We start from the raw sequence: 23272 nt of genomic DNA on the forward strand, positions 1-23272 counted from the left end.
CTAAACTGCTGAGCCACCCGGGCTGCCCCATAGATAGGTTTCTAAAGGTGAATCTGGTTTCTCTATTAGTTAAAAACAGAATCACTACCATGATAAAGATTTAAGTAAGTGAGTTGTAAAATTCTAGATGTGTTTAAGAAAGTTCAAGTAGGCCATTAAATGTTGGCAGAAATTTGTGGCATGCTGTGATCTTTGGCACACCTCTGACAGATCACATTTAAAATGTCACCTATGAAGTCTAAATATAAAACTTCTTGGGAAAGTGAAGAGATATAATCAAACTCTCCATAGCTTTTCCTAAACAAGAAGTGCTGAGAGTTGTGACCATGATTTTAATTTCATTCAATCAACTATAAAAATCAGGAAAATTGGCAAAATTTAGGCTGATTTCATAAGGGCACAAATTGATAGTCCTCTCTGTATTGGGCCTCCAGATTTGAAGTTTACAGCCAGGGAGAAACTCAGAACCCTTCCAGAATGCAATCCAATATAGATTCCAAAGAGTTCAGTGAAAATATTCTTAAAATGATAAACTTCAAATATCTTAGTGACCCTGTAACCTTTGGGCAGAGATACATTGAGTTCCATAGAAGGCAGATTGCTGCACAGATTGCTGTGCTAGTGGTATCTGCAGACAACAGAGTAAACTTCAGCTTTTCAAACACCCTGATCAGAAAGATGAAAAATATCCTTGGTAAGTATGACAATATCCTTAACTGTGTCTGATTATTACCCCCAGACCCACCAAAAAATGATCTCTAAAATTGACAGCAGGGTAGTAATGAAAGTTTCTCTAGATTAAGAAGCCTCATGCAAAAGGAATAAAAATTCCTCAAAAGAAGCGTCTCTGGATCCCAGCTGCTATGGAAAGTCTGAGGTTGAGAGTTGTCTTTTATTATCATCTCCAATTCATTTCCCCATCTCAAACATGGGGAGCATTGCAGATCATATATTTTGATAATGTTTATATTATAATAATGCTCAAAAGCAACAGGGTCACAGTGTCCTGATTTTCAAAATAGCACATGTGGCAAACATGAAAGAAACAGCTATTAACTTGCAAGGCAATTTTGTTTCCACTACTCTTCACAGCATCACCCCCCAAAACAGGTGCCATCAGTCAGCTCAGTGGCTTAAAAAGCCTATACATAGATATCCTATAGCCACATGAAATCACCATTTGTTAGAGGGTGCCAATTCCACCGTGGTAATCATGGTAGCCATCAGCTGATAATAAGTCAATAATCCCTCTAGTAAAAGCTGAATGAACCTGTGCCACAGCCAGCCAGCCAGACTAGCACCAGGTCCTGAAGATGTTGAAGAATGCTTCATGAGCACTGATGATGATGCTTACCTCTTCTGAAAATAGCTTCCAGAACCAATGAAACACTGATTTTTATGTTTAAGAAACTCAAAATCTACCAAGCAATATAAATAAAAAAGAAAACATATTAGACATACTCTAGTAAAACCATAGGATACCTAACACAAAGAAATTTTAAAGCATCAGAAGTGGGAGGAATGCAGTTTATCTTCAAAAAGAAGAAATTAGACTAATTGCTGACTTTTCATCAGCAAAAATGGAAACCAAAAATAGTACAGTGATGTTTTCATGATGTTTAATAAAAATAACTGCCCACCTATGAATTTTATACTTGGTGACTCTATTTTTCAAGAATGAGGAAAGCATTTTCAGATGAACAAAAATCAAGATCATTTGCCCTCACATATTTTAATGAAGAAAATTATAAAAATATGTACTTCATGCAGAAGGAAGGTAATCCCAGATACAAAGTCTGGAATGAAATGAAGAACAAAGACAGTTAGTAAATATATGAGCCATGCTAACATATCTCAATTTATAAAATCAAACTAATTATCCTGTGGAGTTTTAAAATAATATGTAATTTAAATAAGAATATGTAAATTGAGAGAGAGTATAAAGTGTTAAATCACTTCAACATCTTTGTATTGGTTTTCTTCTTTTTTTTCAAAACAGAAATAATTATTATCCATATCAGCTATCATGTCTTCCAGAGCAGAGAAGAGGCTGATTTTATTTATTTAGATGAAAAATACTAACACCAAATCACACTTAACAATGTAGGCCTAGGCTCAGTCTCTCTCTTGCTTTCAATAGTGAGTAACTAATGGAATATAATATGTGGATTCCTGGGATCAATCCTGTTCAAATCATGAAGCAAGAATGTACAAACTAGTACCAGTAGCAGTAAGTATTGCACTGGTAATTCTAGCCAATGAGAGATATTTGGAACAAAAGAGTAAGCAAATCCCAAACTCTTAAACTTTCCTTTCCTCCTTAGAGTAACCTTTTGAAAAGTATAATAAAAATTCAATTAATTTAATATTAATAAACTGTATCCAAGTCATATTGTAATAAGAAATATTCCAAATATTATGAAGAAATTCTACTACTGTATTAAACAAAAATGTATTTAATTCCAAATAAGGAAATCAAAACAGGAACTCTCTGGCACTCTTTCTGGGTATCAATATATATTTAATTTTTTTTTTAACATCTTCGTTTGTAATGGTGCTCTGGAGTCACACACTGGACTCTTTTTTTTCCTGAAGATTTAATTTAATACCAAGAATCCATTTTAAAGGTGATTGAATATCATATCTTTATTTATGATAAAGAATGTTATCTGTGGTATGGCTGGTAAGAGAATGGGTGCAAGGCTCATCATCAGTGAAAAATTCAAAGTTATTAGAAATCAAGCAGGGAAGAAACTCTCAAATGTATGGAGAATGAAGACAAACTCTCAAATAACCTCTAGAGGCACAGCTCAGGTGAGACATGTACAGAACATATATCTGTTCACAGCTGTGCCATCAATACTCTGTTCACTGCTGCCACCCTGTTTCAGACTGTCACCAAATTGAGAACTGGCATTCAAAAGTGGCACCAACCTGACATTTTCTCAATTATGTATAAAGTACTAAACATATATAAAAAATTTTAAATGCATAAAAATAAAACAGTATTTTTAAATAAAAGGCCTTGGAGAACTGGGAATATTTTTGTGGATATTGGAGCAGATAAAAGAAGGTAAGTGTGGAAAAGGGAGGTAGGAAAGAAATATTTCCTTGCGTATAAATGTTGGAGAGAGGGGGTGGGAGCTGGGGGAGAAGCTGAGCATGGTGTTCTATGATAAAGAACGTTCATGGGGGGATCCCTGGGTGGCGCAGCGGTTTAGCACCTGCCTTTGGCCCAGGGCGTGATCCTGGAGACCCGGGATCGAATCCCACGTCGGGCTCCCGGTGCATGGAGCCTGCTTCTCCCTCTGCCTGTGTTTCTGCCTCTCTCTCTCTCTCTCTCTCACTGTGTGCCTATCATAAAAAAAAAAAAAAAAAAAGGAACGTTCATGGTTCATGGGAAGTAGCATGCGTGAATCATAGAAGTACCATAATATATGGAGAATAAACCAAAATGGTGCCCTAGGCCAGTTATCAAAGTCTAGTCAAAAAATAAAGTAATAATTCAGTAGCAATATTGAATAAAGTTAGTGAATAATGTAAAAATGAGAAAGTATTGAAATAAGATTACTGATTACTACAGGACTCTCTTCTTTTTTCTTTAGAGAGAGAGATGGGGCAGAGAAAGAGAGAGAATTTTAAACAGGCTCCATGCCCAGTGCGGAGCCTGACTCAGAGCTTGATCTTACAACTCTAAGATCATGGTCTGAGCCAAAGTCAAGGGATTGGGCATAGAGATTAGCATGATAACAATAGGAATGGATCTATAGGAATGGACAATACGAATACCATGCATTTTGGGGCAGCTTGGTGACTCAGTGGTTGGGCATCTGCCTTTGGCTCAGGTCGTGATCCCAGAGTCCTGGGATCAAGTCCCACGTTTGGCTTCCCTTAGGGAGCCTGCTTCTCCCTCTGCCTAATTCTCTGCCTCTTTCTGTGTCTCTCATGAATAAATAAATAAGATCTTTAAAAAATGTTTTAAAAGGATACCGTGCTTTTTTTTTATTCCCAGGCATGCATTAGAAACTAGTATTTGGGGTGCCTGCAAGGCTCAGCTGGTTAAGCATCTGCCTTTGGCTCAGGTCATGATCTCAGGGTCCTGGGATGGAGCTCCAAGTTAAGCTCCCTGCTCAGCGGGCAGTCTGTTGGTCTTTGTTTCTCTGCCCCTCCCTCTATTTATGTGCTCTCTCTCTCTCTCTCAAGTAAATAAATAAAATCTTTAGAAACTGGTAATTGATGAATAAGGAAAGAACCTGAGTTTTTTTCCCTAAAGAATGTATTTTGCTTTCCTTTTGGAAATAACACCCAAAGGATCAGACTTTGTATTGGTGTAGGTGTTAGCTTGTGGGTAAGACACATTGGAGAAAGGGAAAGATAGAGAGAGAGAAGTATGCTGAAAAATCTCCATCCTTTCTCAGATAATTGTTTTTCTCTGTATCCAATGGGGATAAAGAGTAAGGCAACATCACTTATTTCTAGCAGATCCACCTGACTAGAAGGTCTTCTTTAAAGTCTGAGGTATAGAGAATCCAGAAGTGGGCCCTCAACTTTATGGTCAACTAATATTCGACAAAGGAGGAAAGACTATCCACTGGAAAAAAGTCTCTTCAATAAATGGTGCTGGGAAAATTGGACATCCACATACAAAAGAATGAAACTATACCATTCTCTTGCACCATACACAAAGATAAACTCAAAATGGATGAAAGATCTTAATGTGAGACAAGATTCCATCAAAATCCTAGAGAAGAACACAAGCAACACCCTTTTTGAACTTGGCCACAGCAACTTCTTGCAAGATCCATCCATGAAGGCAAGGGAAACAAAAGCAAAAATGAACTATTGGGACTTCATCAAGATAAGAAGCTTTTGCACAGCAAAGGATACAGTCAACAAAACTAAAAGACAACCTACAGAATGGGAGAAGATATTTGCAAATGACATATCAGTTAAAGGACTAGTATCCAAGATCTATAAAGAACTTATTAAACTCAGCAGCAAAGAAACAAACAATCCAATCATGAAATGGGCAAAAGACATGAACAGAAATCTCACAGAGGAAGACATAGACATGGCCAACATGCACATGAGAAAATGCTCCGCATCACTGGCCATCAGGGAAATACAAATCAAAACCACAATGAGATCCCACCTCACACCAGTGAGAATGGGGAAATTAACAAGGCAGGAAACAACAAATGTTGGAGAGGATGTGGAGAAAGGGGAACCCTCTTGCACTGTTGGTGGGAATGTGAACTGGTGCAGCCACTCTGGAAAACTGTGTGGAGGTTCCCCAAAGAGTTAAAAATAGATCTGCCTTATGACCCAGCAATTGCACTGTTGGGGATTTACCCCAAAGATACAGATCCAGTGAAACGCCAGAACACCTGAACCCCGATATTTACAGCAGCAATGTCCACAGTAGCCAACCTGCGGAAGAGCCTCAGTGTCCATCGAAAGATGAATGGATAAAGAAGATGTGGTCTATGTATACAATGGAATATTACTCAGCCATTAGAAACGACAAATACCCACCATTTGCTTCGACGTGGATAGAACTGGAGGGTATTATGCTGAGTGAAATGAGTGAATCGGAGAAGGACAAACATTATATGGTCTCATTCATTTGGGGAATATAAAAAATAGTGAAAGGGAATAAAGGGGAAAGGAGAAAAAATGAGTGGGAAATATCAGAAAGGGAGACAGAGCATGAGACTCCTAACTCTGGGAAACGAACAAGGGGTGGTAGAAAGGGAGGTGGGCGGGGGGTGGGGGTGACTGGGTGACTGGCACTGAGGGGGCACTTGATGGGATGAGCACTGGGTGTTATACTATATGTTGCCAAATTGAACACCAATAAAAAATAAATTAAAAAAAAATAAAGTCTGAGGTAGAAGTCAAGGGAGGGCAGAATGACTAAGTTAGATGACTATTAAGGATAAGACAAGCTGAACATTTCCTTGGATGGAATTATTTAGGACATAATTAGGTGGTTAGCTAGGAAAAGATATTGTGGAGTAAAGCAAAATGTGGAGTGAGGATTGGAGGAACTAGGCATTTAGAATGGCAGAGACACGATGCCTGTTTTTTTGTGCCTATGTAGGAAGTCCCTGGCTATGATTAAAAAGCACAATTAAAAAGCTCTGATGTTGGCATCTCCCTGCTATTCCTGTTGTAAAAGAGATGGGGGATGGGAAGGTACTCAGTTGGCTGAGGGTCTCATTCTTGATTTCAGCTCAGGTCATGATCTTAGGGTCCTGGGGTAGAGCCCCACATGGGCTCCCTACTCAGCAGAGTCTGCTGGAGGAGTCTCTCCCTTTCCCTCTGCCACTCCCTCTGCTCACAATTCTCTCTCTAAAATAAATAAATTTCAAAAATAAAATGTATAATTCAGTGTGTTTTGAAAAAAGATGGGGACTATGAAAGAAATCCATAACCCCAACTACAGTTGCACAGATAGACAAAGGGGGAAGCAAATAGGGAATTATTTATTTTCTACCAGGCACTTAGTTATGGCCTTCCAGACACCTGATTTCATTAATTATCCCCATAATTAATTTGCAATAGGTGTATCATATCACCTTATACCATCAGTTTACTGCTACATCACCAGCACATTTAAGAATGCTACCACTCATAGTACTCAATAAATAGTGACTACTAGAAGGTCAGGAAATTAAATGTTTTACATTTTTCATACTTTTTAGTGAAATAGACCACAATATAAAAAAGCGCATAAAGCAAAAATGTACAACTCATTTGATTATTATAATGCAAACATCCATGGAACCTCCCTAGATCAAGAAACAGAACATTGGGCCAACACCCAGAAGCCCATCATATGCCTCTTCACATCCCCACTGAGATAACTCACTATCCAAACTGGTACAGCAATCACTTCCTGGCTTTTTGATATGCCTTCACCCTGCGTTATTTATCTCTAAACATGTTTAGTAGCAGTATACAAATTAACTTCTGTGTGCTCATTGTTTTCAACTGAGCAGCCAGGAAAGGATAGTCTTGTCAATAAATGCTGCTGAGCCAGTTGGAAATCTTTATTAAAAAAATATATGAGGGGAGTCGGCGCGCGGCCAATAAAAAAAAAAAATGAAATTTCACACCTCTTTCACACCATACACAAATTAATTCCAATTAAGATATATTTGTATATACAAAAAGCAATACAATAAAACCTTCAGAAGATAATATTAGAGGCTCTCTTTATAACCTTGAAGTTGGAAATAATGTCTAACATAGGATCCAAAGCTCACTAGCCATAAAGAAAACAATTAGCCAGCAGTCACAAGTATAACATTTAAATGAAGACAGTAGGAAATTATTGCACACTACTAGAGAGTGTCATGGGATACACTAGGAAAACTCCTGATGCAGATCTTCAATGAGCAGATGACACCGATGCCAGAAGCCTCTCACTAGCTGGGTTTCAATATTTTTGGTTAAGAAAAAGAGAAATAAGTCGACAGGGGAGCACACCCTCAGATACTTTGGAAATCACTGAAGGGAAAGGGGTGGTTAAATCTGTGAAACAAGGGGATCCCTGGGTGGCGGTTTAGCGCCTGCCTTTGGCCCAGGGCGGGATCCTAGAGACCAGGGATAGAGTCCCATGTCGGGCTCCCGGTGCATGGAGCCTGCTTCTCCCTTTGCCTGTGTCTCTGCCTCTCTCTCTCTCTCTGTGTGACTATCATAAATAAATAAAAATTAAAAAAAAAATCTGTGAAACAAGATGACTTTTAGGAAGGTGATGAACTGAAAAGCAAAGAGGGAAGGAGAGAGTGGCATGTCAGTGGCAACCTCTCTAATTATCACTTCCAAAGTCAGAGAAGGAAATTCTTCCTCATTATCCACCTTAATTTCTCCTTGATGCAATGGTATCAACTAAACAATAAATGTTACCCAATCACCTACAAATGTCAAGCGTTATGCTAATTACTGTGTGAACAATGCAAGCATGGAATACAATTGGTGAAATTCAAAGAGCAAATATTTATTGACCACTTCCTATGTTCAAAGGACTGTGAGAAGGGTTAGGAATACCAGATAAAGATCTCAATAAGGTCAATATCTACCAGAATAGAAACACACATAGAACAGAAACTCCATGAGTTGGAGACTTTATATTCTTTGTACCATTTGTACCATTTCCTCCTCAGTCTTACAGAAAGTCCTGGTTCAAAGCAGGTAATCATAAGTAGTTGCCAAATTAATAAATAATATATTAAGGATAAATATAGGCATTTATAAATCACAATAAAGAAACAAATGGGTGGGCAGCCCTGATGGCGCAGTGGTTTAGCGCTGCCTGCAGCCCGGGGTGTGATCCTGGAGACCCGGGATCGAGTCCCACGTCCCATGTCCCACGTCAGGCGTCCTGCGTGGAGCCTGCTTCTCCCTCTGCCTGTGTCTCTGCCTCTCTCTCGCTCTCTCTGAATGAATAAATAAATAAATCTTTAAAAAAAAAAAAAAGATACAAATGGGTATAATTTAAAAGTAACAAAATTTTATTTTATTATTATTTTAAGATTTTATTTATTTATTCATAAGAGACACAGAGAGAGAGGCAGAGACATAGGCAGAAGGAGCAGCAGGCTCCCCATGGGGGACTCAATCCCAGGATCCTGGAATCACAACCTAAGCCAAAGGCAGAGTCTCAACCACTGAGCCACTAAGTCGCCCCCAAAATTTTAAAATAGTAGAGAGATAGGATATATTCACAGATTTTGGAATATTTAGAGGAAACTTGAAAATTTGCAGAAGTGAGACTTGAGGCAGAAAAGGAAGAGGTTGTGATTCAGAAGAACAGCAGGGGAAAAGGAACAATCATGAGCCACAGGAGCAAAAGCAGTACCAAGTGGAGTGACTTAATGTAAGGAGCAACTCTGATTGGCTGGAGTGAACATTCAGATTAAAGAACAGTATGGGATAAGAGAAGATAGGCAGAGAGGACCTGCTGTAGAAGAGGCCTTGGAGGCTGGGCAGAGCAGTTACTTCTTTTGAAAGGTGATGAAATGACTCATACTGAAATATATTACATGTATAAATGCAAAGCAACAGAATCAGCTGTTGGTAACCCACGTGTCTTGTAGGCATAGGAAGACCATCAAAACTAGGAAGAGGGATCCCTGGGTGGTGCAGCGGTTTGGCGCCTGCCTTTGGCCCAGGGCGCGATCCTGGAGACCCGGGATCGAATCCCACGTCAGGCTCCCGGTGCATGGAGCCTGCTTCTCCCTCTGCCTGTGTCTCTGCCTCTCTCTCTCTCTCTGTGTGTGTGACTATCATAAAAAAAAAAAAAAAACTAGGAAGATTAACAGTGAAACTAGGGGGCTGGCATTACTGAAAGTCTTGTGTCTTCACAAACGTGTACAAGGTACTCCTATCAGATGGGTAGGGAAAGAAAATGTAAAGCTTTTTAGAACTGTCTCTCTTCTTTCAGGAGTAGCATCCAGGGACTCAGTCCTTGAACTTCAAGCTGCTTCTCTACTCTGTACCCCCAATTTTTTCTTTTAGGTCAGTTTTCTGTACAAAGCACTACTTAAAGTTCCTACTACTAATCAATTTTTTTCCTACAACTGTTGGGTGAAGTAACATGACTTGTCTTCACCAAATAATGCTACTTCAATAGCTCTAGCACTAGTCCAGTTTCAAGATCTTGTGAGAAAGTGGAGTAGGGGCAGGTGAGTTACACAAGGAGAGGAAGGTCGAACACCTGAAGTTTGTGGTAAGAAACAGGACATTGGCAGTATGGATTGTCAGAGACTCTCCATATTTGGTTTTCAAGCACAATTTAGATGGGTGTACAGTGCTATTAATCAGGATACTTGTTCTTTTTCAGGCATAGTTGGAAAGCCCCTGGCCAGAGTTAAATGGAAAGGAAATTGCTGTGGTGCTAGTGTGTCTTTGCTGGTAAAAAAAAAAAAAAAACAACTCTGTAGTAAAAAGAAGATTAAAAGGAGAGAGTAAGGAGGGAGTGAGGATGGGGGGAGAAAGAGATTAAGGGCCATCACTTCATTTGCTGATCATCAAGAGAAAGTGCAGGGGTGATGATGGAAAAGGCAATCAATAGTTTTGGGCCTTGATTAGGCATTTTAAAATTATCGCATTTAATCTTTAAAAACTCTGCAAATAAAAATTTATACCATTTGCAGAAATGTTAGTAGGAATGTGGGAATTATAGCTTGATTTCAAAAAGAAAAAATGTTCTTTTTGGGAAATATAAATTTAGTACAACTGTATTAGTACTGCAATCATGCAAAGCATTTTTCAAGGTGCTGGCATTACAAGGATGAATGGGATCTGTCGAACTTGTTTCCTAGGAGTTCAGAACCTACATAATCTTGCTATTTTATACTGCAACAAGAACTGCAATAAATTTGTTTATGACATACAGTGAGTAAATGGGTAGGGCTATGAGTTTTCAATAGTGGGCAAAATTGTTTAAGTGTTTTACAAACCTATAAGAACCTTAAAAATTAAAGACTAAGCTCTCTCTGTACATGAAATAATAAGGGAAAGAGACTATATCTCAGATTGATTAAAGAAGCAGAAGGGGCAAAGAAAATATAATGAAATAATATGCAGAACAACAAAAGATAAAAGATGCAGGCAGGGAGAAGAGTCCTGCCTGGTATTAGAGAAAAGTCTTCCTTAAGGAATGAGAGCAGATATACAGAGTGGGACCACCCCAACAAAGCAAAGGAATTGTGCAACTGCAGATAGAAAAGGAAACAAACCAAAAAGTCGTTTTGGCAATTCCAGTGTAGTTACAAGGCTAGAAAGTGACAGAATGGAGTTTCTGGATTTGTAGAACACTAAAATTCTCATAGTCATGCTAGCAAATAACATTTGCTTAAGAGAGGAATTCATCTTCTCTCTTTTTAAAGCAGCACCTACAGACTCAGCCCTCAAACCTAGAATCTGAGTCATCAGCTAGCTAGTCCAGGTTCAGGTTAATGCCTTCTTGGGAAGGTATTCCAACTCTTGCACTGAGGCATTTTAAGAAAGGAAAGTCATCCTGGAAATCCCCATCCCTTTATTGACCAATAAGGATAGAAAGTGAAACAGCATCACTTGTCTCCAGCAGACGTATCTGCTACACAGGTCTGATCTGATTCTAGGTCCTAGAGAGAAAATCAATAGGAAGCAGGATGACTGATATGTGGTGAGAGGATTGGCTGACCACCTAGTTTCAAGGAAAGAAATGATATGTCATGTTGGAGAGCCAAGAAACTACATTTTATAATTGTGAAGCAGAGTAGAGAGTGAGGATCTAACTATTTAGTGTTGGGTGGTGGAGGGGAGGGTACCTGATATTTTTCATGCATCTGTGGAAAGTCCCTGTTCAGTTTAAAAGAGAAGGAAATGGGTATGACATTGAGCATTCCCTGCTAGTGATATGTGAGTACCTGTGGTGGAAAGTAGAAAATTGTGAAAAAAATCCATGATCACCTGCTGATTTTCATATGACAATTTGAGGGAAAGTCACAATATCATATACTAATATTTGTTCCAGCAAGGCAGGACTTCCAGATATGTTATTTCTCAATTAACTATCATAACAGACTTGCATTTTTATTAACTGCTCAGTCTCCAGAATAGTTCTTTTTTTTTTCTTAGAATAGTTCTTTATATTCAATATATGGTAGGTCAATTAATTAATAAATAGGGATACTAAGAATTAGTGAATTTAAGAGACATAGGATCATAATTATTAGGATCCAATCCCAGTTCTGCCTACGTCTAAAACCCAGGAATTAAAAAGATTATCTGAGGTCAAAGTATATCTGGAATAAAACTTGCATCTTCATTCTATGAATTTTACACACTTCAATTTAATATTTCTTCTTCCAGTATCCCTCCAATACAAAGCAATATTTCACTTTGTCAGACTTACTCTGGAATTCAGTTAGGAAATATATATTGCAAATTAGAAAAAAAATTGTGTTCATTGTCATGAGATTAGAATTCTGGCAATTGATCTATATCTTCATCCATGATCTACTCTTTTAAGCTTCCATTTCTTCATCACTAAAATTAAAAGACGGAATTACATTTAATTCCCCGTGTTAACACCTACCTGATTCCTGGACTACAATACCTATTAATAAATATTTAATTTCTATTTCACTTACATTCATCATTTCAGTAACAAAATAATCACATAAAGGGGAAAGGAAAATGGCTTAAAAACTGACTTGAAAAAAAAAACTGACTTCAACAGAAAATAAGGATAAATTCTTTTTTTAAAAAGATTTATTTACTCAATCAAGGGGCAAGATGGTGGAAGAGTAGGGTCCCCAAGTCATCTGTCCCCACCAAATTACCTAGAAAACCTTCAAATCATCCTGAAAATCTACGAATTCGGCCTGAGATTTAAAGAGCGACCAGCTGGAACTGCTACAGTGAGAAGAGTTCGCGCTTCTATCAAGGTAGGAAGACGGGGAAAAGAAATAAAGAAACAAAAGGCCTCCAAGGGGGAGGGGCCCCGCGAGGAGCCGGGCTGAGGCCGGGGCGAGTGTCCCCAGGACAGGAGAGCCCCGTCCCGGAGAAGCAGGAGCTGCACCGACCTTCCCGGGCGGAAAGGGGCTCGCGGGGAGGTGGAGCAGGACCCAGGAGGGCGGGGATGCCCTCGGGCTCCCGGGGACACTAACAGGCACCTGCGCCCCGGGACAGTGCGCCGAGCTCCCTAAGGGCTGCAGCGCGCACGGCGGGACCCGGAGCAGCTCGGGGGGGCTCGGGGGCGGTTCCGCGGAGGGGGCTGCGGGGCGGGAGCAGCTCGGGGGGGGGCTCGGGCGGCGGCTCTGCGAATCCAACAGCGCAGGCCCCGGAGCACAAGGCGCCGGGACACAACCCAGGATCCGGCCTCCCCCGGGACAGGCAAAGGCCGGGAGGGCCCAGGACCCCAAGGACGCTCCTGCCCCGAGCTGAGCAGATCAGCGTCCCAGCCCCGGAGCCTCCAGGCCCTGCAGACCGAGAGCTCTGTGGTTACTGCGGGGGCTGACTCCAGGGCTCCAGAGCTGGCCCCGCCACTGCGGTTGTTGCTCCTGGGGCCTCACGGGGTAAACAACCCCCACTGAGCCCTGCACCGGGCAGCAAGCAGCTCCCCCAAGTGCAAACACCTGAAAATCAGCACATCTGGCCCCTCCCCCAGAAGACCAGCTAGACCGACAAGTTCCAGGAGAAGTCAAGGGAACTTAAAGTGCACAGAATCAGAAGATACTCCCCCGTGGTTTTTTTGTTTGTTTGTTTTGCTTTTTGATTTGTTTGCTTCCTCCACCCCTTTTTTTTCCTTTCTTTCTTTTTCTTTCTCTTTTTCTTCTTTTTTTCCTTTATTTCTTCCTTCTTTTTTTCTTTTTCTCTTTTCTTTCCTTCTTTCTCTCCTCTCTTTTTCTCCTTTTCCAAATACAACTTGTTTTTGGCCACTCTGCACTGAGCAAAATGACTAGAAGGAAAACGTCACCTCAAAAGAAACAATCAGAAACAGGCCTCTCTCCCACAGAGTTACAAAATCTGGATTACAATTCAATGTCAGAAAGCCAATTCAGAAGCACTATTATACAGCTACTTTTGGCTCTAGAAAAAAGCATAAAGGACTCAAGAGACTTCATGACTGCAGAATTTAGATCCAATCAGGCAGAAATTAAAAATCAATTGAATGAGATGCAATCCAAACTAGAAGTCCTAACGACGAGGGTTAACGAGGTGGAAGAACGAGTGAGTGACATAGAAGACAAGTTGATGGCAAAGAGGGAAACTGAGGAAAAAAGAGACAAACAATTAAAAGACCATGAAGACAGATTAAGGGAAGTAAACGACAGCCTGAGGAAGAAAAACCTACTTTTAATTGGGGTTCGCGAGGGCGCCGAAAGGGCCAGAGGGCCAGAATATGTATTTGAACAACTCCTAGCTGAAAACTTTCCTAATCTGAGAAGGGAAACAGGCATTCAGATGCAGGAAATCGAGAGATCCCCCCCCCCAAAATCAATAAAAATCGTTCAACACCTCGACATTTAATAGTGAAGCTTGCAAATTCCAAAGATAAAGAGAAGATCCTTAAAGCAGCAAGAGACAAGAAATCCCTGACTTTTATGGGGAGGAATATTAGGATAACAGCAGACCTCACCACAGAGACATGGCAGGCCAGAAAGGGCTGGCAGGTTATATTCTTCCTAAATGAGAAGAACATGCAACCAAGAATACTTTATCCAGCAAGGCTCTCATTCAAAATGGAAGGAGAGATAAAGAGCTTCCAAGACAGGCAGGCACTGAAAGAATATGTGACCTCCAAACCAGCTCTGCAAGAAATTTGAAGGGGGACTCTTAAAATCCCCCATTAAGAAGAAGTTCAGTGGAACAATCCACAAAAAAAGGACTGAATAGATATCATGGTGATACTAAACTCATATCTTTTGATAGTAACTCTGAACGTGAACGGGCTTAATGACCCCATCAAAAGGCGCAGGGTTTCAGACTGGATAAAAAAGCAGGACCCATCTATTTGCTGTCTACAAGAGACTCATTTTAGACAGAAGGACACCTACAGCCTGAAAATAAAAGGTTGGAGAACCATTTACCATTCAAATGGTCCTCAAAAGAAAGCAGGGGTAGCCATCCTTATATCAGATAAACTAAAATTTACCCCGAAGACTGTAGTGAGAGATGAAGAGGGACACTATCTCATACTTAAAGGATCTATCCAACAAGAGGACTTAACAATCCTCAATATATATGCCCCGAATGTGGGAGCTGCCAAATATATCAATCAATTAATAACCAAACTGAAGAAATATTTAGATAATAATACACTTATACTTGGTGACTTCAGTCTAGCTCTTTCTATACTCGATAGGTCTTCTAAGCACAACATCTCCAAAGAAACGGGAGCTTTAAATGATACACTGGACCAGATGGATTTCACAGGTATCTACAGAACTTTACATCCAAACTCAACTGAATATACATTCTTCTCAAGTGCACATGGAACTTTCTCCAGAATAGACCACATACTGGGTCACAAATCAGGTCTGAACCGATACCAAAAGATTGGGATCGTCCCCTGCATATTCTCAGACCATAATGCCTTGAAATTACAACTAAATCACAACAAGAAGTTTGGAACGACCTCAAACACGTGGAGGTTAAGGACCATCCTGCTAAAAGATGAAAGGGTCAACCAGGAAATTAAGGAAGAATTAAAAAGATTCATGGAAACTAATGAGAATGAAGATACAACCGTTCAAAATCTTTGGGATGCAGCAAAAGCAGTCCTAAGGGGGAAATATATCGCAATTCAAGCATCCATTCAAAAACTGGAAAGAACTCAAATACAAAAGCTAACCTTACACATAAAGGAGCTAGAGAAAAAACAGCAAATAGATCCTACATCCAGCAGAAGAAGAGAGTTAATTAAGATTCGAGCAGAACTCAACGAAATTGAGACCAGAAGAACTGTGGAACAGATCAACAGAACCAGGAGTTGGTTCTTTGAAAGAATTAATAAGATAGATAAACCATTAGCCAGCCTTATTAAAAAGAAGAGAGAGAAGACTCAAATTAATAAAATCATGAATGAGAAAGGAGAGATCACTACCAACACCAAAAATACAAACGATTTTAAAAACATGTTATGAACAGCTATACGCCAATAAATTAGGCAATCTAGAAGAAATGGACGCATTCCCGGAAAGCCACAAACTACCAAAACTGGAACAGGAAGAAATAGAAAACCTGAACAGGCCTATAACCAGGGAGGAAATTGAAGCAGTCATCAAAAACCTCCCAAGACACAAAAGACCAGGGCCAGATGGCTTCCCAGGGGAATTCTATCAAACGTTTAAAGAAGAAACCGTACCTATTCTACTAAAGCTGTTTGGAAAGATAGAAAGAGACGGACTACTTCCAAATTCGTTCTATGAGGCCAGCATCACCTTAATTCCAAAACCAGACAAAGACCCCACCAAAAAAGGAGAATTACAGACCAATATCCCTGATGAACATGGATGCAAAAAATCTCAACAAGATACTAGCCAATAGGATCCAACAGTACATTAAGAAAATTATTCACCATAACCAAGTAGGATTTATCCCCGGGACACAAGGCTAGTTCAACACTCGTAAAACAATCAATGTGATTCATCATATCAGCGAGGGAAAAACCAAGAACCATATGATCCCCTCATTAGATGCAGAGAAAGCATTTGACAAAATACAGCATCCATTCCTGATCAAAACTCTTCAGAGCGTAGGGATAGAGGGAACATTCCTCAGCATCTTAAAAGCCATCTACAAAAAGCCCACAGCAAATATCATTCTCAATGGGGAAGCACTGGGAGCCTTTCCCCTAAGATCAGGAACAAGACAGGGATGTCCACTCTCACCACTGCTGTTCAACATAGTACTGGAAGTCCTAGCCTCAGCAATCAGACAACAAAAAGACATTAAAGGCGTTCAAATTGGCAAAGAAGAAGTCAAACTCTCCCTCTTCGCCGATGACATGATACTCTACATAGAAAACCCAAAAGCCTCCACCCCAAGATTGCTAGAATTCATACAGCAATTTGGTAGCTTTGCAGGATACAAAATCAATGCCCAGAAATCAGTGACATTTCTATACACTAACAATGAGACTGAAGAAAGAGAAATTAAGGAGTCAATCCCATTTACAATTGCACCCAAAAGCATAAGATTCCTATGAATAAACCTAACCAAATAGGTAAAGGATCTATACCCTCAAAACTATAGAACACTTCTGAAAGAAATTGAGGAAGACACAAAGAGATGGAAAAATATTCCATGCTCATGGATTGGCAGCATTAATATTGTGAAAATGTCAATGTTACCCAGGGCAATATACACGTTTAATGCAATCCCTATCAAAATACCATGGACTTTCTTCAGAGAGTTAGAACAAATTATTTTAAGATTTGTGTGGAATCAGAAAAGACCCCGAATAGCCAGGGGAATTTTAAAAAAGAAAACCATAGCTGGGGGCATCACAATGCCAGATTTCAGGTTGTACTTCAAAGCTGTGGTCATCAAGACAGTGTGGTACTGGCACAGAAACAGACACATAGATCAATGGAACAGAATAGAGAACCCAAAAGTGGACTCTGAACTTTATGGTCAACTAATATTCGATAAAGGAGGAAAGACTATCCATTGGAAGAAAGACAGTCTCTTCAATAGATGGTGCTGGGAAAATTGGACATCCACATGCAGAAGAATGAAACTAGACCACTCTCTTGCACCAGACACAAAGATAAACTCAAAATGGATGAAAGATCTTAATGTGAGACAAGATTCCATCAAAATCCTAGAGAACACAGGCAATACCCTTTTTGAACTCAGCCACAGTAACTCTTGCAAGATACATCCATGAAGGCAAAAGAAACAAAAGCAAAAATGAACTATTGGGACTTCATCAAGATAAGAAGCTTTTGCACAGCAAGGGATACAGTCAACAAAACTAAAAGACAACCTACAGAATGGGAGAAGATATTTGCAAATGACGTATCAGATAAAGGGCTGTTTCCAAAATCTATAAAGAATTTATTAAACTCAACACCAAAGAAACAAACAATCCAATCATGAAATGGGCAAAAAACATGAACAGAAATCTCACAGTGGAAGACATAGACATGGCCAACATGCACATGAGAAAATGCTCTGCATCACTTGCCATCAGGTAAATACAAATCAAAACCACAGTGAGAGATACCACATCACACTAGTGAAAATGGGGAAAATAAACAAGACAGGAAACAACAATGTTGGAGAGGATGTGGAGAAAGGGGAACCCTCTTGCACTGTTGGTGGGAATGTGACCTGGTGCAGCCACTCTGGAAAACTGTGTGGAGGTTCCTCAAAGAGTTAAAAATAGACCTGCCCTACTACCCAGCAACTGCACTGTTGGGGATTTACCCCAAAGATACAGATGCAATGAATCTCCGGGACACCTGCACCCCGATGTTTATAGCAGCAATGTCCACAATAGCCAAACTGTGGAAGGAGCCTCGGTGTCCATCGAAAGATGAGTGGATAAAGAAGATATGGTTTATGTACACAATGGAATATTACTCAGCCATTAGAAATGACAAATACCCACCATTTGCTTCAACGTGGATGGAACTGGAGGGTGTTATGCTGAGTGAAATGAGTGAATCGGAGAAAGACAAACATTATATGGTCTCATTCATTTGGGGAATATAAATAATAGTGAAAGGGAATATAAGGGAAGGGAGAAGAAATGTGTGGGAAATATCAGAAAGGGAGACAGAACATGAAGACTCCTCTGGTAAATGAACTAGGGGTGGTGGAAGGGAGGAGGGTGGGGGGTGGGGGTGAATGGGTGATGGGCACTGAGGGGGGCACTTGATGGGATGAGCACTGGGTGTCATTCTGTATGTTGTTGGTAAATTGAACACCAATAAAAAATAAATTTATTTAAAAAGATAAAATAAAACAATGACATTTAAAAAAGATTTATTTATGTATTTTTTTTTTATTTATTTATTTATTTATTTATTTATTTATTTATTTATGATAGACACAAAGAGAGAGAGAGAGAGAGAGAGAGAGGCAGAGACACAGGAGAAGGGAGAAGCAGGCTCCATCCCAGGAGCCTGATGTGGACTGGATCCGGGTTCCCAGGATCCCTCCCTGGGCCAAAGGCAGGCGCTAAACCGCTGAGCCACCCAGGGATCCCAGGATAAATTCTTTTTTGAGAACAGATTTATATTTTACCTTTTAAATTTTTTTATTTATTTACTTTTTAAATTCCAGTATAATTAATGTGCAATTTTGTATTTGTTTCAGGTATACAATACAGTGATTTAACATTTCTATACATTCATTACTCAGTGCTCATCACAATAAGTGTACCTTTAGTATCCTTACCTATTTTACTCATCCCCACGCTGACTTCCCCTCTAGCAACCACCAATTTGCTCTCTATATTTAAGAGTCTGTTTTGTATATCTGCCCCTTCTTTTCTTTGTTCACTTGTTTTGTTTCTTATATTACACATATGAGTGAAGTCTTATGGTATTTGTCTTTCTCTGACTGCCTTATTCAAAAATGATTAAATATTTAAATGTGGGACATGAAACCATAAAATTCCTAGAAGAATCACAGATGGTAATCTCTGACATCAGTCATAGGAACATTTTTCTAGCTATGTCTCTTAGATATGGCAAGGGAAACAAGAGCAAAATTAAACTATTGGACTATACCAAAATAAAAGGCTCTTACACAGCAAAAGAAACCTTCAACAAAACAAAAAGACAACCCACCAAATGGAAGAGGATATTTGCAAATGACATATCTTATAAAAGGTTAGTACCCAAAATATATAAAGAACTTATACAACTCAACACCAAAAAACCCTCAAATAATCCAATTAAAAACTAGACAGAAAACAGGAACAGGCACTTCTCCAAAGAAGACATACAGATGACCAACAGGCACATGAAATAATGCTCAACATCAACTCATCATCAGAGAAATACAAATCAAAACTGCAATGAGATATCACCTCAAATCTGTCAGAATACCTAAAATCAACAATGCAACAGTTGCTGGTGAGGATGTGGAGAAAAAGGAGCTCTCACATACTGTTGATGGAAATGCAACTGGTGCCATCACCGTGGAAAATAGTATGGAGGCTCCTCAAAAACTCAAAAATAGAACTACCATATGGTGCAATAGCACTACTGGGTATTTACCAAAGAATACAAACACACTAACTCAAAAGGATATTTACACCCCGATGTTCATTGCAGCATTATTTACAATAGCCAAATTATGGAAGCAGCCCAAGTGTCCATTGATAGATGAGTGGATAAAGAAGAATTATATATATACACAGTATATACAATGGAATATATATGTATATATATTCCAATATATATAATGGAATATTATTCAGCATAAAGAAGATTGAAATCTTCTCTTTTGCAACAACATAGATGGAGCTAGAGGGTATAATGCTAATAGAAATAAGTCAGTCAGAGGAAGATTTCACTCATGTGGAATTAAAAAAAAAAAAACAAATAAAGGAGAAAAAGAGAAAAAAAACAAGAAATAGACTTTTAACTGTAAAGAAAACATAATGTTTATTACAGGGGAGGTGGGTGGGAGTATGGGTTAATACATTAAGGGGATTAAGAGTACATTTATCATGATGAACACTGGGCAATGTATAGAAATGTTGAATCCACTATATTGTACACTAGAAACTAATATAACACATATATTAACTATACTGGGAAAACAATTAAAAACTTAACAGAAAATTAAAAATTAAAGATGAGCAGAGGACAAAAACAGACATTTTTCTAAAGAGGACATGCAGATGGCCAGCAGGCACATGAAAATGTGCTCAACATCACTAGTCATCAGGGAAATGCAAATCAAACCACAATGAGATATCACTTCATACCTGTCAGAACTGTTAAAATAAAAAACACAAGAAACAGTGTTGGCAAGGATGTGGAGAGAAAAAATAACCCTTGTGCACTGTTGGTGGGAATGCAAACTGGTACAACCATTGTGGAAAACAGTATGGAAATTCTTCAAAAAGTTAAAAAATAGAATTTCCATATGATGCAGCAATTCCACAAGTGGGTATTTACCCAAATAAAGAAAAAAAATTTAATTATCTCAGAAGAAAATAATTTCTCAATATGGCCAAACAATACTAATAAAAATATTAGTCCTTTTTGGATTCTTCTTAAAGTATTAAGAGATTAAGAGATTAAGATTAAGAGATCTTAATGGCAGGAATAGGATGTTATTGTTAAACTATTCTTGGGGTAACTGTGCTCATTGTAATTCAGGAGTTAGTGAGTACACTGTTAGCACTCTTTGCCTTCTAACATAGAACTGTGGGACAGGATCTTCACTCTTTTGGTGGAAAAAAATATATTTTCTAAATTAGACAAAAATCTATGTTAGCATAATTTTCATCACTATGTATTAACTAACTTTCCAATCCATTCCCTGATTTACTGATAGCTACCCCCTTTGTAACATCATATAAATACTTCTCTGAAAACCTGGCATGGGTACTTGGGTTTCTATAACAGGTGGAGATCTGTATACTATTCTAGGCTTGCCAGTTCCAAGGCTATGGAGGAAATCCTTGTTTACATATGAACCACAAGATCATTCTTTTAAAAAAAAATCTATTTATTTATTCATGAAAGACACACAGAGAGAGACACAGGCAGAGGGAGAAGCAGGATCCATGCAAGGAGCCCGATGTGGGACTCGATCCGGGGGTCTCCAGGATCACACCTTGGGCTGCAGGCGGCGCTAAACCGCTGTGCCACCGGGGCTGTCCCACAAGATCATTCTTAATGGAGACAGGAATATCCTTAAGTAGGATTTATTGAAGTTTCCTATAGGTAACTGTAGATTATTGGACTATCTGTCAAGAAAGGAGAAAAGTGAAGCAGGATCGAGTGCTGGAGCGGGAAGCCCCGTGGGCTGGCAGCCCGTGATGCTACGCACCCTGCCGCCCCAGCACTTAGCCCCAGCGCTTACCGCACCCAGGCCATGTCACTCTGGGTCCAACTGAGTGGAGAAGGCAAGATGATGGAAGAGTAGGGGTCCTCCTTTCACCTGGTCCCTCAAACTTAGCTAGATAACTTTCAAGCCACCCTGAACCCCTATGAATTCAATCTGAGGTATAAAGAAAACAGCTGGAACTGCAGAGAGAAAAGTGATGCTTCCTACAAGGAAAGAGTGTGGAGAAGAGAAATGGAGGGATATATCGGGAGATAAAGGGCGGGGGAAGGGAGCCTTCCTAAGCCTCTGCACAAAAGCGGTACAGCACTAGGGCTTACTAGGGCTTTCCTTTAGAAATCTGTTCCTGAGAGAGTCTTCCCTGCCTGAAAAGTGCAGAGTCGTGACATAGGGCAGAATCACAGGAGGGACAGTGACATCTCAATATTCCCAGAGACAGAGTAAGAATAGGGGCACCAAGGAGAAAGCTCAACTTGTGCCATAAACCACAAACCCCTATCAGATCATCAGACGGAGAGCATCCTAGGTCCTGGTAAAGGACTGGGAGTCTGGGAGTGGCGAAGCGGTGCATGCTCGAGCTGGTGAACGCTCTTTGCCCCAGGACCTGGCAGCAGGCAGGAGTGGGCTATCCTCTGTTTGCTCTGGCAGAAGTAGAGCCAGTGAGCACGTAAGACAGTGAAAGCTCTCCCGCTGTGAGGCGCCCTTCAAATTGTACAAATCAGTACCCCCATGCCTACCCCCATGCCTGCCCCCAGGAGGATCTGAGCCAGCGCTGAACTGCAGTTCCTTACACGCTGGAAGCGAAGCGCTTGGCTCCCGGGCTAGAGATCTGGCCACAGCTACTTTCTTTTCTCCTTTCCCCCTGGAGAGGCCTGGCCTCCCGGAACAAAGGCCTCACAGGGCAGCCAGCTCACACTGAGCCCAGCTACCTGGCCAGGGGAGGGGCATCAGGGCCCAGGCCCAGGCAGCTGAGAATCAACACAGCAGGCCCCTCCCCCAGAAGACCAACGGAAGAGCAGAGAAAGAGCAAGTTTACTAACCAAGCAGCCCTGGAAAGCTCCAGGATTGAGGAAAAATAGTGTATAGAACTCTAGGGTTTTTTTCCTTATAATTCGTTTATCTTTCAGGTTAAAGATTTCCAATAGTCTTTCTTTTTTCCTACCCTAACTACAATATTTCATCAACTCTTCATTTTTAAGTTTTTTTTTCCCTTTTGGACATTCATATTTTTATAATTACATGTCATAGATATATTCTTCATTTTTGGCTTCCTTTCAATGTATTCCATTTCATGTTTGTAGATATGTACTTTTTGGAGGGTTTTGGTTTTGGTTTTGGTTTGGTTTATAATTTTGGAATTTAGTACCTTCTAACATAGACCAAAATATACTCAGAAACACGTGGAGCATTGTGTTGGTCCACTCTATGAGATTATACTCCCTCTTCCTTCCCATTCCACCTCTCTCTTTTGTCTTCTTGTTTTTGTTTTTGTTGTTGCTATTGTTTCTCTATACAAGTTTTACTTGTTTATGTTTTTATTTTATTATTTTAGTTAAAAAAATTCTTTATTGGCGTTCAATTTGCCAACATTTAGCATTACACCCAGTGCTCATCCGACCAAGTGCCCCCCTCAGTCATCCCAACCCCCCGCCCACCTCCCTTTCCACTACCCCTTGTTCATTTCCTAGAGTTAGGAGTCTCTCATGTTTTGTCACCCTCACTGATATTTTCA

General features: G+C 39.9%; 1 long non-coding RNA gene across 1 annotated transcript in view; it reads right to left on the reverse strand.

The window, feature by feature from the left end:
• Window positions 1–3199: 3199 nt before the first annotated feature.
• The window catches only part of LOC125752192 (uncharacterized), a 29979-nt gene continuing 9906 nt past the window's right edge, over window positions 3200–23272 (reverse strand). The window contains exon 3 of the long non-coding RNA XR_007401067.1: window positions 3200–3354. This is a non-coding gene — a long non-coding RNA (uncharacterized LOC125752192). The remainder of the gene's footprint in view (window positions 3355–23272) is intronic.

This window comes from Canis lupus, chromosome 12 (genome assembly GCF_003254725.2).
Source record: "Canis lupus dingo isolate Sandy chromosome 12, ASM325472v2, whole genome shotgun sequence".
Lineage (NCBI taxonomy): Eukaryota > Metazoa > Chordata > Mammalia > Carnivora > Canidae > Canis > Canis lupus.